At 44.7% G+C, this 17,328-nt stretch overlaps 1 protein-coding gene and 1 pseudogene across 2 annotated transcripts in view; both read right to left on the reverse strand.

Moving 5' to 3' along the window:
- Positions 1–3,175, reverse strand: part of SV2C (synaptic vesicle glycoprotein 2C) — a 274,628-nt gene extending 271,453 nt beyond the window's left edge. For both annotated transcript variants that reach the window (XM_010341067.3, XM_010341060.3), the window contains exon 1: positions 3,035–3,175. The gene's annotated coding sequence lies outside the window, so the exon portion shown is untranslated. The remainder of the gene's footprint in view (positions 1–3,034) is intronic.
- A 3,658-nt stretch (positions 3,176–6,833) lies between these two features.
- LOC101031822 (spermine synthase pseudogene) lies at positions 6,834–7,928 on the reverse strand (annotated as a pseudogene).
- Positions 7,929–17,328: the final 9,400 nt, after the last annotated feature.

The following is a 17,328-nucleotide window of genomic DNA, read 5'->3' on the forward strand; positions in this document are numbered from 1 at the left end:
AAAATGTATGCTGTGAACCACGGTCAAACAGGAACCTCACCAACACGGGACCAAGAAGTACGCTGGTGAATTGTAGGTTTTCCCCTGTAGCGGCACAGAATGAGGCATTTTGCTTTCACTACTCACAGAAATCTACCATTATATGGAGTAATATGAATAACAACAGTGGGCTGGTTACGGAGGCATTTTGACAAATTACATGCTTTTATTCATACAATATGTCATCAAGTTTGCTTAACACTCCTAATTATAGGAAATGGGTTTTCTGGTACTTGTCCTCATGTGATATATTGCACATTATGATGCTTTTGCTGTAATCTGGAGATTGGGAACTGCATCCTACTATTTGAAGCATTTCCACAATTAAGGAATATGATAGGGTTAAAAATGAATAGGATTTTTACTACAAGTTCTTAGGCCAGTCTGCTTCTCAGATCAGAGAAGCTACTTTCACTGTCATTGAGTCATGAAAAATAAATCTGATTTCTCCAATACATCAACAAAGCACTCAAACGGATCCAGAGGTTCTTTTTTTCCTTCTCTAGACAGTCAGCAGCGAATGGCATTAGACTGCATATTAGACTGTTAGGAAAAGTCTATTGTCTGCATTTGCTGACATTGAGGTCCAAATTTTATTAAAGAAACAATGCTGGGAAAAGTCTATAGAATTTTTCAAAACAGAAAATTGTGTGTGTGTGTGTGTGTGTGTGTGTGTGTGCGTGCGCGCGCGTGTGTGTGTGTGTGTAGGGGCCATATTTGCTAATATTTTCCACTCATAGAGAATTTGTATTTCCAAAGCCAAAGCTCTCTTAGATTACCTCTTTTGTCTTCAAAACAACCCTGTAAGGTACATAAGAGCTAGTATAAGCTATTTTTCACATTTCTCAAAGGTGGAAGATAAACCCAAGAGGCTGAGTAACCTGCACAAGGTGACATAACACAATATTTAAGAAAATGGTGACGAGCATCTGTGTCTCTGGGTTCCTTGATAACTGCTTTTCTTCCTCCCTCCCTCTCTTTCTTCTTTCCCAGCCCAGCCCCCTTTCATTCATTTTGCCTGTATACTGCAGATTTGGGCTCCTTCAGTAAAGCCAGTAGAAAAACTTTGTCATTGGGTTTCCAGAAAGTGGCCTTTAAAATAAGAATAGAATGGATCTGGATCGTGGATTCGGTTTACTATTTTCCACCGGAGAATGCATTATCAGGGGTGTTTTTAACGCGTGTTTTTATGCCATGAAAGAGGAATGCGGCACATTGTTTTGTAAGACATTCTTCAACCCCACTTAGAGGCCAGGCCTCCTGCCAAAAATGCTGAAGAATGGTGGCGCAATGGGTTGGCATTATAGAACCTCACGAACCTCAATACCTAGGCGTTCACATGAAAACTTGCCACGAGCACGAGGCCTTTCGTAACTTGCTATAGAAAATGAGTGAACGCCTAAGAGATTAGCGCCACATTCTTCAGAATTAAGGATAAGAATCAAACGGAAACTACCGCGCTATCAGCTAAGTATGAAGGGAGTAGTTTCAGCAGGAGAGGAGACCATCAGGGCAACCCTGTCTTGGAGCCTTAAAAGGCTCCCCATCTCCTCGGTTCCCCGGGGAGCGCCCGGTCGCTGCGGCGCCTTCCCGGCACTGCGGCGCACTGCGGAGCCGCCTGCCCGCCTGGGCCGTGCGGGGCTTTCCTCGCCGCCCCACGCCGCCGCAATCTGCCCGCCCCCCGCGGCCCCGCCGGGTCGCCACAATCCGCGCCGGGCGCGCCGCGGGGCATCCATCAACCGAGAGCCTTTGACGCACACATGCGCGCTCCCAGACGGAGACTCCGCCGCCTGCGCCCACCCGCCACCCCCTCACGCCCGCCGGCCCGCCCCTCGCGGGTCTGCATTTGCATCACTGGGACACGTAGCGGGTGACGCGAGCGCCCCCCTCTCAGGCCGTCCAGGCGGCACCTCCAGCCCCTGTGACTCAGCCCCTCCCCCTCCGCCCCCGCGCGCCGCCGAAGGTCCTCGCAAGCCCACAGATCTCCCGATTGTTCATCTGCCACGGGGTACTGGCTGCCCCAAGCCAAGTTCATCCCCGGATTCTGCAGTCCCCCTGGGCCCAGCCCGGGGCGCTCCCCGCGAAGCTCTGGAGGAAACTCTTCCCGGTTCTAGAACCCAGGCGGAGGGGAAAAAGCCCACTAAGAGAAAGAGTCAGAGAAAGGGTCGGCTGATGGCCTGCACTGCCCTCATCCCCATCTGAGATCACCTCGGTAGTTTATTTACCGGGAACGCTCCCTCTTCCCTCCGGGCTTCACAGCCTTCGGTCGGCTGCGCCTCGCCTGGCGCCCAGTAGGCGCCCAGTGTGTTTTTGCTGAATGAAGGCGTTGTGTAGGCAGTGCAGGCGCTGACAAAGAGCCTCAGCCCCGCGGGCACCCCTGCTCTCCAGCCCTCTCTAGCTCCCGCTTAGACGCTACACAGGCGCTTCAGGAATGCCTGTGGGAGAGTTTGAACATTCGTGGTGTTTCTTTCAGGCTCCCTCAGCACTTACTGCCGCTGCCTCTGCTCTCCCACCATCCGCACGTCTGCAGAGGAATCCCCGTCGAAAAGTTGAACCTAAGGCTGCTATGAAGATAGAGGTCCCAGTACCCAGCCCGGAGCTACAGGATGCTGGATGGGAATCTACCTACCCCTTCTTGTCGAACCACACAAGCAAAAAAGAGCCTGGCAGACGCGCCCCTGCATCCCCGCTGCTGCCCACCCACCTTCCCTGAAAATCTGGGATAAAGTGTGACCCAGTCCCCAGACCTACCCTAGCGAACCAGGAGTCACTGTATCTATTGTACCCCGACTTTCCCGGTCCCTCCCCAACAAAGGCGCCTACCCAGCAGCAGGCACCTGCAGCCGCTTCTCCGGGGGCAGTCGGGGCAAAGTTGCGCTTCTGAAAGGCAGCAAAAACTTCCCCAGGCTGCAGCGCCCGGCCAGCAGTCGGGAAGAGAAATCCAGCAGTGGGGGAAAGTCTCCCCGCGGATGCCCGCCTCGCCTCACCGACTCACCGCTCCAGCCGTCGGAGACCCTTGCTCTGAGTGGTGTCAGCACTGCAGCCGCCTCCGTGCGGGCGCCGCTCCGGCTCGCTTCCCCGGGCCGCCTCCGTCTGCCACTCTCTCCTGCAGCGCGCGGAGTGGTAGTGGTGACTCCTCTGTGCGTGTCAGCGGCGAGAGGAGGGGCGGGAAAGTGGTACCCGGCTTGCACGCTGCGGTCCTCCTCCCCTCCTCCGCCCGCCCCCTCCCCCCGGTGCTGCAGTGCCGGGCGGCGGCGTGGCGAGAGTACGAGCGGTGCGCAGGGAGTCACGGCGCGCGCGGGAGGCGGGCGCAGCGCACCACTCGCGGTGCTTGGGGAAGTCGCGGTGCTGAGGCTCTGCTGCTGTGCGGGCCTGGGGCGGGGGACGGGGGACGGGGGACGGGGGACGGGGGCAGGGAGGCAGAGCCGCCTCCAAATGGTAGGTACTTCTGGAGAAGTCGGGGCTTCGAGTTTGTAGCAGGTGAAGGAGAGGGGCGCCGGTGCTCAATTAGTCACAGACTGTGACTGTGCGTTGCGCACTTGGCGGCGCCCTGGGTCAGGTCCAGCCAGACGCAAGGGAATTCTGACTGCTGGGCCCTGTTAGCACCGGGCCAAAGAGGGTTTGTATTCTATTTCTGGGCCGGGACTGACTTGCTCACTTTGTCTTGGCTTTCAGGGAGCAACCAGGCAGAGCTAGGTTGCCCATTTCCCCCAGCCCCCACCCCAACGCTGGCAGACAAGTCCAGAGGAAACTTGGGCACAGCAAGAACAAACGGAAGAAAACTTCGCTGGGTTAAGTCCAGTGTCTCCCCGGTGCTAGGTCGGGCCAGACAGCTGGGATCACAGGAAGACATTGACAGTGGTCCCTTAGGAGGAAACAACCGAGTGTGTGTGTGTGTGTGTGTGTGTGTGTGTGAGAGAGAGAGAGAGAGAGAGAGCGAGAGAGAGAGAGAGAGAGGGAGATTGCCACACCCAAGCTTGGCGCACCCATCCCGCAACAGCATCGGAGGGCGTTACCCTCCCGGGCCATTCGACGGGGACCCTGCCATCCGGAACTAGATCCTGCGGGAAACACTGCATTCCCACGTCCCTGACTCCTCTAGCTCTGCGCACTCACGGAACCCATGTGGAGTGGGAAGCGGTCACTCAGGCGTGTGCCTTCTCCAAAATCGTTGCTCCTGTGGTGCGGACCCAAAGCGAGACAAAGCGCGGCGCCAGTACGGGCTGCAGTGGTTGGAGCTTAAACACGCATACATCTCTCCGCGAGTGTGTTCTATCTGTGTAAATAGGTGATTGAACGGATGGCTGAATGAATGCTGTGTGGATAGAAATATAAATGCTACATGTATAATACAGGCGCCCGGGAAGGAAAGCTATCAGGCACCCCCAGGCTGGAGCCTCCCGCCCAGAGGATCCTGTGGGACCAGGCAGTGTGCCCAGGGCGGTGTTGTTATAACTTGGGCTTTCCGATTTTATTTGTGCCACTATGCAGGATACTGTGAAGAGAAGAAAATGAAGACAACTGTTGGCCTTTCATTTTCCCTCCTCTCTGGTTCAGACACTCTGGAACTTTAAGATTCTCATGTCCTGTTGAGCCTACACTTCCTGAGCTGGTCTTTCTTGTTCTGGTGAGAGACTTTGTTGTCTGTGACTGTAGGCGGTGCTATGAGATGATCAGGCAACATGAAAATTATTGAAGTGCTCATTTTCATTTCATGGATTCTTCTTGTAAAATAATTATTTAAATAGTTAAAGAATTTAAATAAATAATCATTTAGGCAACAATTAACGTGCTGCTACTATGACAAGGAAGTGCCTATGAATCCTGCATTGGAAATGCAATTGTAAAATTAAAAAATAACAAATTGGGATTTCCCACACGATGTTTATAAAAATTTGAGCTTCCAACTGCAAAATGTGCTGGCATTTCACAGAGTTCTCACATGGGTACCTTTTTGAGAACCTTTTCCAAACTGTTGCAGAATAATGTATTGTTTCTCCAAGTTATGGAAGTTCAGAAAACCGTGAAACAAACCTTAAAAACAATCAGTGTGCTTTATGCTATGCTTGTCTTCCTTAAATCTTTCTCCTATGTTGTCCGTGGAAGATATTTTTTAACGTGGATTGATTTTTCTACCACTGGACTTTCTTGTCTTGATGCATTTGAAGGTAGCATTTCCTTTTTTGTGTGCTTCTGATTGTGTGTTTGCAGGAAACATCCCATTTAAGACCAGGTTGTACTGGAAAAGGCTATTTTAACATTGTATCTTTGGACCACAGGAAATACTTTGTCATGATGATGTTGTGCCATGGTTCCTGGACTTGCCCTCTAAAGCAGTTCTGTTCTAGGGTCCTTCCTGGCACACACCTTGGCCCCAGGCCCCTTGGATACAGCACTCAGACTAGTCTTATTCACACCTTCATTATAAGGAAATGTTTTCTCTCTTCTGAAAACACTTGTCTTGTAGAAGCAGATGGAGGAAAAGTGGGTACACCTGCCCTGTCCCCACAGAATCCCAGTGCTCTAAAGTCATTGCCCTACACATCAGGAGTTTTCTTCCTCAAGGCAATGTCTTCTTGTGATGCTAAAAAACAAGCTATGAAAGACATGTAATGAGTAAGAGAGGTCTGTTTTCACATCTGCAAAGTAGTTTTGACAAAATAATTCACACTAAGTACAGATGCTATAGTGATTGTATTTACACAAGAAGCATGTGCCTAGAACATAATGGGTATACAGTAAATGTTAGTCGTTCTTCCTCTTTTAGTAGTTGGAGCAAAGTTTGCCAAAGGCTGTGCTTTGGAGAACACTGGTTTTGTAAGATGCCCTGGAAAGTCAGAGTTACACCTGGCTTCACAGCAGAGGTCTGAAGGGAGCCCCATATTCTCAGACCAAGTCTGCACCTCTCCACTTCTCCTCACCGTTATCAGGCGTCTATTGCAAAATGCAGACACCTACCCTTCTTACCCCAACACTCAGCTTCCACAACACTCAACACTATTTTTCTCTTTTGTCAGTTTAATTAAAGTATTACTATTTATTTTTTTTTAAAAAAAAAACTCTTTCTCATAAACACCGATTTTAATATCTAAGTCCATTTTGTGCAAAAGAAACACTATCAAGAACTTCCCTTCGGACAGAAAAATGATGTTCATTCTTCCAAACATCCAAATTGAAAGTCTACCACAACCAAAACAAAATAAGCCCACGGAGAAACAAAAAGTAACAAAAATCACATTCTAGGGGGTTAGTGCATCTGGCAGTCTTTGCTGTGCTGTCCAACCATCTTTCAGCTGACTTTCAAAAAATAACACCCTCAGCTCATCAAAATATACATTTGCCATTTGCTTTTTTTTTTGGAGACAAAGTCTCACTCTGTTGCCCAGGCTGGAGTGCAATGGCAGGATCTCAGCTCACTGCAACCTCTGCCTTCTGGGTTCAAATGATTCTCCTGCCTCAGCCTCTCCAGTAGCTGGGATTACAGGTGGCCACCACCATGTCCAGCTATTTTTTTGTGTTTTTAGTAGAGACAGGGTTTCCCCATGTTGATCAGGCTAGTCTCGAACTCCTGACCTCAGGTGATCTGCCCACCTCAGCCTCCCAAAGTGCTGGGATTACAGGCGTGAGCCACTGCACCTGGTCTGCCATTTGCTTTTTAAAATTAAAAATAATAATTAAAAAAGAAAACTTCAAGGAATTCACGATCAATTGCCTGACTTGTTTCAATGTCATATACAGCATATAGAGATCCAAAAAGGCTATTTGCAGCACATGCGATTAAAGGATATTCATCTTTAAGGTTTAGCTTTCTTCCAGACAGGGTAAAATACCCACAATTCGAAGTTTGAAGGGACACAGATGATCTTTGAGAATTCCACAAGGCAATACTGGCACCCGAGCTATTCTTCATATAGTGGCAGGGCTCCTGTCAGATTGACACAATTTCCCTGTAATATTTCCTATTCTGTTTCGATATGTTCATTGAGGGGTCAAGAATCAGTCTGAGAAACTTCCATGTGGAATCTTGTTCCAGAGATACGGAGATTGGAACAGCTGTCAAATCATTAGTCATATAATCAAATTCTCTCCCTTCCTCCGTGTGCTTCTTCAGTATTGGAATACAGTCTTCTCTCAGAACCTGAGAGCAGTCTCCTTTAAGATTGTCTATGACATCACCACATGTTTTTTGCATATATTTCTTACATCCATCAATCATCATTAGGTCAATCTCTACCATAGTGACCATCTTTGATTTTCGTTTGACCGTTTCACACAATAAGTCCCCATCTCAGCCTCTGAGAATCAATCAGTACATCTTTGCCAGTGTAATCTTCTTCGCTGCTGCCCATGATGGGCCGGGAATATACCAAATCACTGCCAAATTAACATCTCCACTAAGGATGTGAATATTTCCAAATTGCTTCTAGTGTAGAATTTTAATGTTCTGAAAAGGTGAATCTTTATTGTACACCACTTCATCTATTCAACCAGGTGCGCATTGGCGGTGGATCAATGTCTGTTGATGGCCCCTCTTCAAACTATGGGTAGTAATCACGTCACCAGCCCAGTACTGTCTTGACTCAATTCTTTTATTCTTTTTTCTACTTTGTTCGAAAGGCTGACGATCTCTTCTTTGCTCTGCGGGTCATCATTGTAACTCTGAGGGTCCAGCAACACCAGTCCATGTGGGCAAATTCTCCAATTAGCAAAGCTGCTGTTTTTGTGTTTCCATTTGTGTAGGTTGCTGAATAGCCATGGTCCTGCCAGGTGTGCACCAGCTCCGCCATCCCCTGCTCCTGGAAAATAGACTGGAGAGCTTTTAGAATTGCCTTTCCATTAGCTTTGGCTCTGAGCATGAAGTTGATCTTGTTGTGCCATGCTGCTGTCATAGTGAGGCGAGGCCCTCCCTGTGCCATACCTGGGGAGGTGGCTGAGGGAGCCTGGGTGGGTGGGGTTGTGCCCATGTCAGGCTGTGGCTCACAGGAGTCAAGAGAGTATATTTTGAGTCTACCAATGTTCATCTTTTTAATCCTTTAGTGCCTACTCGTATCAGTGACCACAAGAAGCCCCAAAATCTCAAGTGCTTTTCTCATCTCCTACATTCTAACGCTCATAGGGCCCAGTACATCCAGTATGCTGTCCCTTTCTCCCTATCCAACTCCTGAAACCCTCTGACTGTGCCTCCTGGACTTTGAAGTTCACCATTAGCAAAATGCCCAGTATCAACAACCTCACCTCTAAGTGTTCTCTTCACCTTTTTGTTCTCATGGAAGTACGTTTTCCCTCCTAAGAGGCTGCTCCCGAACAACCCTCTCAAGTGACGGCTGACTTTTTCCCTCCAGTGCCTGCATGACTTGTGTCTAGAGATAGGAAGGTGGTGTCTTTGTTCTGTATTACTGCTTCCAGAACATTCTTCATCCCTCCTTCCTGAAACCTACTGCTTTCAATCTCCTTTTATCAGGTGATTTCACCCACTACTTTTAGATATGGCTGGCATGCTCAGACCTCCGGGTCACTCTACAACTTTCCCGATTGACTCCCAAGTCCAATTCACTTCCTGAACACTAATCCTGCCTTAATCCTTGGCAATTTAATATATACACAGATATTCATCCCAACCAGTACAACCCTGAGACCTGGGCAAACAAGGACTCAGTCCCCATACTCCATGCCTTCAACAACTCTAAAGCTTAGGTCCATCTCTGGTGGCTAGGTTCTATTGCTGGGGTCGTTTAAGCCCACACCCAGATCCAGTTGGGCCCTATCCCTGTTTCTCCCCTTCCCTGCACTCTTCAGCTGTCTTCTCATCCAAAAACTCACTGTAGGCTTGACCAAGTGCCCCAAGCTGCAGAGCCCCGCTTATGAAGTTGGCCGTGGATATGTGGGCAGGTCCTGTTTCTAGGAAGGCAGTTTGGCAAGTGGACTGCTTCGGTGGCTGGTGTTCCTATTTGCTTTCCAAAACTGTGGAAGATCAGCAACCAGAACCAGAAGGGTGCTGCCACATTGAGTTTGGGTAACTCACATTGTTTCCATAGACGCCCCTGTCTCCTACCCACCTACTCTCCCTCTTATTTTATGTTTTTAAAAATTAGTTTGTTTGAATCAAGATTCAAACAAGGTCTACCACACATTGCAGTTGGTTGATATGCCTCTTAAATCTGTATTTATCTATTGGTTCAGCCTTCCTTTCTTTTCTCTTCATAATTTACTGTTGATGAAGAAACCGTATGTCCTATAGGGCTCTTGGCTGGATTTTACTGATTTTGTTCCCGTTATGCTATTTAACAGGCTCTGCTGCTCCATGTATTTTCTGTAATTCAGAAAATAGATCTAGAGGCTTACCAGAGGCAGGTTTTTTAAAAAAATGAAACTACTATATATGTGTCATTTAATTAGGAGGCATATACTAACTGTCTCTTTCGTGATGTTAGCAGTTATTAATGATTATTGCTATTTAGCAACGATTTCATTTGGGTTTTGCTAACTGGTAAAATTCTAATTAATATTTCTTGAATGGCCATCCTCCTGTCCTTTTATTAAATGGTGATAGCAATATGGTGGGGTAGGTTTTCATAGTCTTTTTAATGTGAGGGAGATACAAGACAATACCTATGACTTGCACAAGTTACTGAATCTAATAGTGAGGCACAGTCCACCCCCCATTACAAGCAATCTGAAGGTTTACATTTCCAGTGTAAGGGAAACCAGAAGTCAATGCTCCCTACCACTACCAACATGAGGGACTGCCGAAAATGCTGCCTTGATGCTTAGTAAAACAAGAGAATGTGGCTATGGAGTAGAAGTAGAATATACTTAGTGAGAAATTTCAACTGAATGCAAGTCAGAGAGGTGTAGCCCCAGATTCTCAATAAACTATGAATTCAGTTCAATATTGGGTTGGTAATTTCCTAGGTGCCTGATAGAAAGAAATGCAAATCCTACGTGGAGGAGCCCTCCTTCATCCTGAACTTTTAAAAAAAATCACACAAATAAATGAAAGTTAGAAAATAACGAAGCTTGCAAAATAACAACACACAAGGAAGCACAATACCATGAAGAAGCACCAGCATATGTAACAGAAGAAACTTCAATCTTTTCCTGACAAAAGACTTCAGATGTTAGAAGTATTGGTTATAATTTTTACTTTACTTGAAGAAAAATATTTGCAGGCAATAGGAATTTATAAGGAATAACCAATCATATTTTAAAAGGCACCAGATCAATCTTCTATCCAACTCTGCTGGTTGCCCTACCAACATCCAGTCCGACTTCCAAACACGTACGCACATTTTATGCTTGCCTTAAAGAATCCAGATTTTGTTTAGGGCTTTACCTTTTAAAAAACCTACACACATATATTTAACAATACAGTTTTATGCAGAATGCTAAGAGCACTTTTTATATTTTACAGAACGGCTTGAAACAATATGGACCTTCTATTAATATTCATACCATAACACAGCCAAATATAACTCCGTCGTACATGCATTACAATATGTTTAGAGTTTAAAGGCTCAATGGAAATAAGGTGAAGAAGACTATATAAGGTATTTTACACAACTAATTGACAAATAAATTCAAAATTTAGTAAATAAAATTTAATGTGGTTTCATGTACCCTGAAGGAAGTGGTACCTGATTGGAAGAGTGATTGCTTTGTGAAAATAATCTCTTGTTTGGAACTGCTGCCACTTCAGGGTTATTCACCATCCACCCCTTTTCTACCAGACATGGCACTGCCAATTTCCCTTGCTTGACAGTAAAGTCTTTTAAGATCCATAAAACAACTGCAAAATTGAAGTGTGTGCTCTTCTTTCTAGCTTCTGGGTAGACTTCTTTTCCTAGTCGGTTACTTCAGGGTTGCATCCATCTAACTGTAGATCTGCTGCTCCCTGGACCACAGGACAACTCAGGCGTGCCTCCTCTTGATCGGTGGGCTTCTCCACCTCTTTCTTAATTTCTTCCAGTGTAACTCATGACTCCATCACCATTTTCTTCTTGAGATTTCTGCCCAGATCTCCAACCCCCTCAGCAAACTGGGATCTACCACTTTTCACATGGTCATGTGCTTTAGGGAATGGGCTAATTACATTCTAATCAGTCCGAGTCAGTCATGTTAATTCCCCTCTTTTTCCTAGTTACTGATTTGGGCATGAACTTGTTATGCAATTCTGCTCAATGACATTTGTAGGGAAGATTTCTAGACAGCTTTTGGGAAAGCTTTCCTTACTCCTGAAAATAAAAATGAAGCAAAGAAGTCCTATTTGTGTCTTTAGACATTATTTGCTTGAATGTGACATACAGAACTTTGCAAATATCCTGGAATCATGGAGGGGAGGGAGTCTAATGACATAACACATGAAGGATGTAAGAGTCAAGTGAATTTCAGAGAAGTGGAGCCAGAGCCCTGTTGTGCCATGTCTGGAACAGCCCTACCTCTGTTGTGTAGTATAAATGTCCTCTTTTTATTTTCTTAGAGCCACTTTAAGTTAGAGACCTTTGCTCACAGCTGAAAGCATTGCTATACTCTCTCCAGCTCTAAAAGAGCACCTGGCACACAGCAGATACCTCACAAATGTCTACTGATTTTAGTTGAACTGTGAGTCAAGTTCATTTCTGTTGGAAAAACAAGAAGGATATCTCCATCTGTTGTATTCCAAGTTTCTAACACAGTTACTACATCATGGAAGGTGTTAAACAAATAATTTCCTGAAGTTAGAATGGCTTCAGGATCTTAGCAAGCAGAAGGGAACATTTAGGAGTCCAGCTGGAAGGCTGGACATTTTTTTAAAAATTCAGAAAAATGCTCCCAGAACTTAAGTTTCCATTGAGTATTAATGAATAAAAAACATAAAAAATAAATAATTTGTAACACCTGAAACCAGAATTTACAAATTATTTATTTTTTATGTTTTTTATTCATTAATACTCAATGAAAACTTAAGTTCTGGGAGCATTTTTCTGCTCACACTGCTAGGGAAGAAGCTGCCCCAGGCAGGGTCAGAGAAAGAACCTCTGAAGAGGTCTCTAGCCTCCTCTGGTGGCTCAAAGGGGAAGGCAGTGTGCCACTTAGAAGTGTGTGGTAGGGTAGAGATGGGGAAAGAAGCTAAAAGTGCCCACAGAGATTTTGTTGTTGTTGCTGAAAAAGGCAGATTTTGACATCTGGAAAACATTCTTGTTAAGATGGAGAGAGATGAATTAAAGGAAATTCTAGGCCATTCAGGGCTGTACCCTGGGTTTGCTTCATGGGCCCATAATTGCCTCTCTATGTTGTTTGTTGCTGTATTATCTCCACATCTAGGAGAAGGTAATTTTTGTTTCTCAGAAAATGGTCTCAATAAATGTGGCAACTGGTAAGACACAAGGAAGGGGGATGTTCCTGACGTCTCAGTTCCAGAAGAGGAGCTCCCATTACCTAAATGGTGGCTGAGAAGATTGGGACCACATCACACAGCATTGTGGGGCTCTAGTGATTGGTTTGGCGACTCCCAAAAGAAATACAGCTTCCCAGAAGAAGCACAACACACCTGCTTTAAGCACTCCATGATTACCCAGTGATTTAAAGTGCAAACTCCTTTGCCTGTCCATGTGTCTCAAGTTAATGTCCACCAGAGAGCCAGAGCCTTCACTGCAGGGGAAGTTGTGAATGACCACAGGCCAGGATGGTTTGACCTGTCTCTGACCTTGACCACCCCAGTGCTTGCACAGTAGGCCTCTGAACCCTCAACCAATGAGGGAAGAGAGTACATGGACATTCTGGGCTAACTGCCATACCCATAGGGTCATCAAGTTTCTCTACTTTTTAAAAATTAATTTATTTTTAATTTTGATAGGTTTTTGGTGGGGAGGTGGTGTTTGCTTACATGAATAAGTTCTTTAATGGTAATTTCTGAGATTTTGGTGCACCCATCACCCGAGCAGTGTACACTCTACCCAATGTGTAGTCTTCTATCTCTCACTGCCCTCCCACCCTTTCCCCGAGTCCCCAAAGTCCATCGTATCATTCTTATATCTTTGTGTACTCCTAGCTTACCTTCCACTTATAAGTGAGAATATACAATGTTTGGTTTTCCATTCCTGAGTTACTTCACTTAGAATAATAGTCTCCAGTTACATCCAGGTTGCTGCAAATGACATTAATTCGTTCCTTTTTATGGCTGAATAGTATTCCATGGCATCTATCTATCTATCTGGATATACCACATTTTCTTTATCCAGTCACTGATTGATGGGCATTTGGGCTGGATCCCTATTTTTGCAATTGCAAATTGTGATGCTATAAACATCCTTACAGCCAATTAATCTTCAACAAAGCAAACAAATACATAAAGTGGGGAAATAACATGCTTTTCAACAAACGGTGCTGGGATAATTGCCAAGCCACGTGTAGAAGAATAAAACTGGAACTTCATCTCTTACCTTACATAAAAATCAACTCAAGATGGATCAAAGAATTAAATCTAAGACCTGAAACTATGAAAATTCTAGAAGATAACACTGGAAAACCATTCTAGACATTGACTTAAGCAAAGATTTTATGACCAAGAAACTGAAAGCAAATGCAACAAAAACAAAGATAAATAGATGGGACTTAAACTAAAAAACTTCTGCACAGCAAAAGAAATAATCAGCAGAGTTGACAGCCCACAGAACGGGAGACGATTTTCACAATCTACACATCTGACAAAGGACTAATATCCACAATCTACAAGGAGCTCAAACAAATCAGCAAGAAAAAAAAAATCCCATCAGAAAGTGGGCTAAGGACATGAATAGACACTTCTCAAAAGAAGATATACAAATGGCCAACAAGCAAATGGAAAAATGCTTAACATTACTAATTATCAGGGAAATGCAAAGCAAAACCACAATGAAATACCACCTTACTCCTGCAAAATGGCCATAATCAAAATCAAAATAATAGGCATTGGTGTGGATGGTGAAAAGGGAACACTTTTACACTATTGGTGGGAATGTAAACTTGTACAACTCCTATGGAAAACGGTGTGGAGATTCCTTAAAGGACTAAAAGTAGAACTACTATTTGATCCAGCAATACCACTCCTGGGTATCTATCCAGAGGAAAAGAAGTTTCTCTACTTCTGTGTAAAGTTACTCACATTATACCCACCACCTGAGACACCAAATACCACTTTCTCTACTGGTACCTCTGCCAGCCAGCACAGGCAAAGCTTCCTGCCCAGCTTCACACTTGTTAACTCTTAGGTTCAACTGCATATATGGCCCTCATTACTTACCAGTTGGATTATAAATAATTCCATTTCACTTCCTGTAGTACAACAGCTTTTTGAGGGCAAAGATGTTACATTTTGTACAACATTAAATCCCACAAACTCCCCAATACAGTGCTTTTTATATGAGAAGTGCTAAACACATTTTAAATAATTGTTCACACATTTAATTAATATTTCACATTTTTCTTGAACTTTGCTTTCCAAAATAAGGATTATTCAGAGGTTTTTTTTTTTTTTTTTTTTTTTTTTTTTTTTTTTTTTTTTTTTTTTTTTAATGAGGAACTCATGGCTTTAAATTCTGCAGTGCCTTCTTTGGAGGGGTAATGGCATAACAATATCCGGAGATACCTGCATATAGTTTTTCTGAAATTTAGTTTAAAAAACCACATGTGCCCCTTTTGTGACAAGAGTAATCTCTTTGAATTTTTTCTCTCTCCTTTTCATTCAGTGACCTCTACTGATGCACTAAGCTCTGTAGCAAATGTTTTGGATACTCTGTATCCAGGTGATTTACAGCTCAACTCTGAATATTCACACTGGTCCTTCCCATTCTCACTGGCTAGAATTTCTTTTTAACATTCTACTACAGGTCTGTTAATGCATTAAGTTCTATTAAATTATTTTACTGCTCAAGGGAAAATTATCATCTTCATGTTCAGAATTTGTCTTGTAGAATCTTCCTGCTCCAAATTAGTGTTCTAACACTCAGCTTTTCTGTTTTAATAATAGACATGCTGATTGCCCTACATGATCTAGCTATTAAAAATGCATGTAGTAAGCTCTCAGGAAGTTAGGTTCACTTCTATTTTTAGCATGATCTAAAGGTATTAGTGCTGACCAACTTTTGGGTCACAAATGGCTTTTTATTTTGAGAAGAGGCAATGCAGTGAATGTTAATGATGGAATCATTTGGTATTAATAGTCTGCCTAATTTGTTTTCCCTTTCTCTACACTTAGACTAAAGCTGTTTCTTGATAATAAAGATATTTTTAAAACTATTGCTCCACTGGACTCCCAGTCCCAAGTTTGGTTTCTGGGTACTCTATTAGCCATTTCCTCCATGACAGTGCATCCTATACCAACATTAAATCTCCTGTGATGCAATTTGTGCCCACTTCTACATGCTTCGGCAGCTCAGAACTGCAGGTTCTTTTATAACTGCTGCTTGGTGCTTCTTCCTCACATACTTTCCAGGGATTCTCTGCAAATTGCACTTTTATGACTGACATAAACTCAAATCAAGCTTATCTTAGGCTACTGTCAGTTCCATGGGAAGGACAAGGAAGCCTCATTTTGGCATTAGGTCTAAGCTATGGTTTATGAAAGCTCTGTATTTGGGGACTGTGGAGCCCTTGCCCGCTTTCTCAAAAAAACTGAGAAAGAAGCTTATACCCTTTTTCCACGCCCTTCTCATTCATCCCACGGCAGGTGGAGTCACATTACTAATGGGTGCCCTAAAAGTATGGTGGGCTCCATCTTGTCCCTCTGCCTCACTGCCTCAGATATTACCTTAAGGCTGTTCAACTCCTGCATCCAGAAGAGGCAGCTCATCTCTGAAGGCTTCCTGAAAATGTAGGCGTAGGGAGTCCTTGGAAGAACAGAAGTTGGTCTAGAATTTCCATCAAAGAGATCTCAAATCACATTTCTCCAAATTGTCCCAGAGGGAATGCAGAAGTAGCACAGTGGATAGAAGATATTCCAGATCATCACTTCTCAGAATGTTCAGTGAAGAGATTTCCTTGAGAGGTTAAGACCAGAAAAGCATAGAGCACAGTGTTCACAAACTACCAGAAGTTGGCTAGAACTTGACACGCAGGCCAATCTCATTTTGGTACCATACAATTTTTACAGCCACCTTCTACATACCGCCCTTCCAGAAGGAGACAAAGTCCAGACAGAGTTTAAAGATAAGTGGGAATGAGCAGTGCTCTTAGAGGTGATTGTGCTGAGCCTCAGAGTCCCAAAGAAGGCAGAGCTATGCATTCTTATTTACAAAGTACATCCAAATTTGCCTCAGGGGAGAAGAGACTGAAGTGACACCACAAGTTGCTCTCTATATCCTTGCAGAGTGCCTTGACCTCAGGGACAGTAGCAATCTGCTTGACAGAACAAGGTCTGGGCACAAGACTCAAGGCAAAGTTGTCTCTCTGGTGGGAGATCTCCTCTTACCTGGAAACACATGCATATAAACAGAACACTTGATAAGCATCTCTAGAGTAAAGGAGCAAATGAACAGAACTCTGCTTGGATCATGGGCAGGTAAGCAACGGAAATCTGCTGAGGGTTTAGGCTAGTGAAATTCCCCACGAACTCAGTCTCCTCTCCAGGATAAGAGAAGCTGAACATTATGGTTGTGGGCTAGGGCCCTGGAGACCTGGGCTGGTCTCAGGTGTGGGGTAGGATTGGATTCCAAGCTTCAGATTGTGGAAGATGACCACAGAGACAGTTTCCAGAAATAAGCGATAAGCCAACAGACAGTACAACTGAGGTGTCAGTCCAAAGGGGCTGCACAGACCTGGAATCTAATTATGTGTCCTGTTATCAGGGTAGAGTCTTCAAACAACAGAAAATTAACCTTAAACTGATGAAGGCCACTAAAGGGTGTGTGTGTGCGTGTGTGTGTGTGTGTGTGTGTAAGAGGGAGAAAGAGAGAGAGAGAGTATTGGGGTGGTGGGGGAGAAGACAGAGAGAAAGAGAGAGAGGAGAGAGGTTGGAAGAAAACCAAAGAGAGTAGAAGCAAAGAGAATCCCAAAAAGAATTTAAGAACCAGGTTTGGGAAAGACAGGAGCCAGGAGATGGCTGAACTCTCAGTAGCATCTTTTAGGGCTCTGCCTTTGGAATGATTCAGCTGCCTCTGCATTTCATCCTTGGGCGACTAGCCTGGGATTCCCAGGAGAGTCTGAAAGGCCCAACGTGGGGCACATGACAAGTGGAGGGATAGGCTGCCTGACTGACATACTCACCAGGACCACAGGGAAAGTGAGCCCAGAGTGGAGGTGTCCTGTGCAGGACAAAACAAGAGACCTACACTACAG

The sequence above is a fragment of the Saimiri boliviensis genome, chromosome 1, assembly GCF_048565385.1.
Source record: "Saimiri boliviensis isolate mSaiBol1 chromosome 1, mSaiBol1.pri, whole genome shotgun sequence".
Lineage (NCBI taxonomy): Eukaryota > Metazoa > Chordata > Mammalia > Primates > Cebidae > Saimiri > Saimiri boliviensis.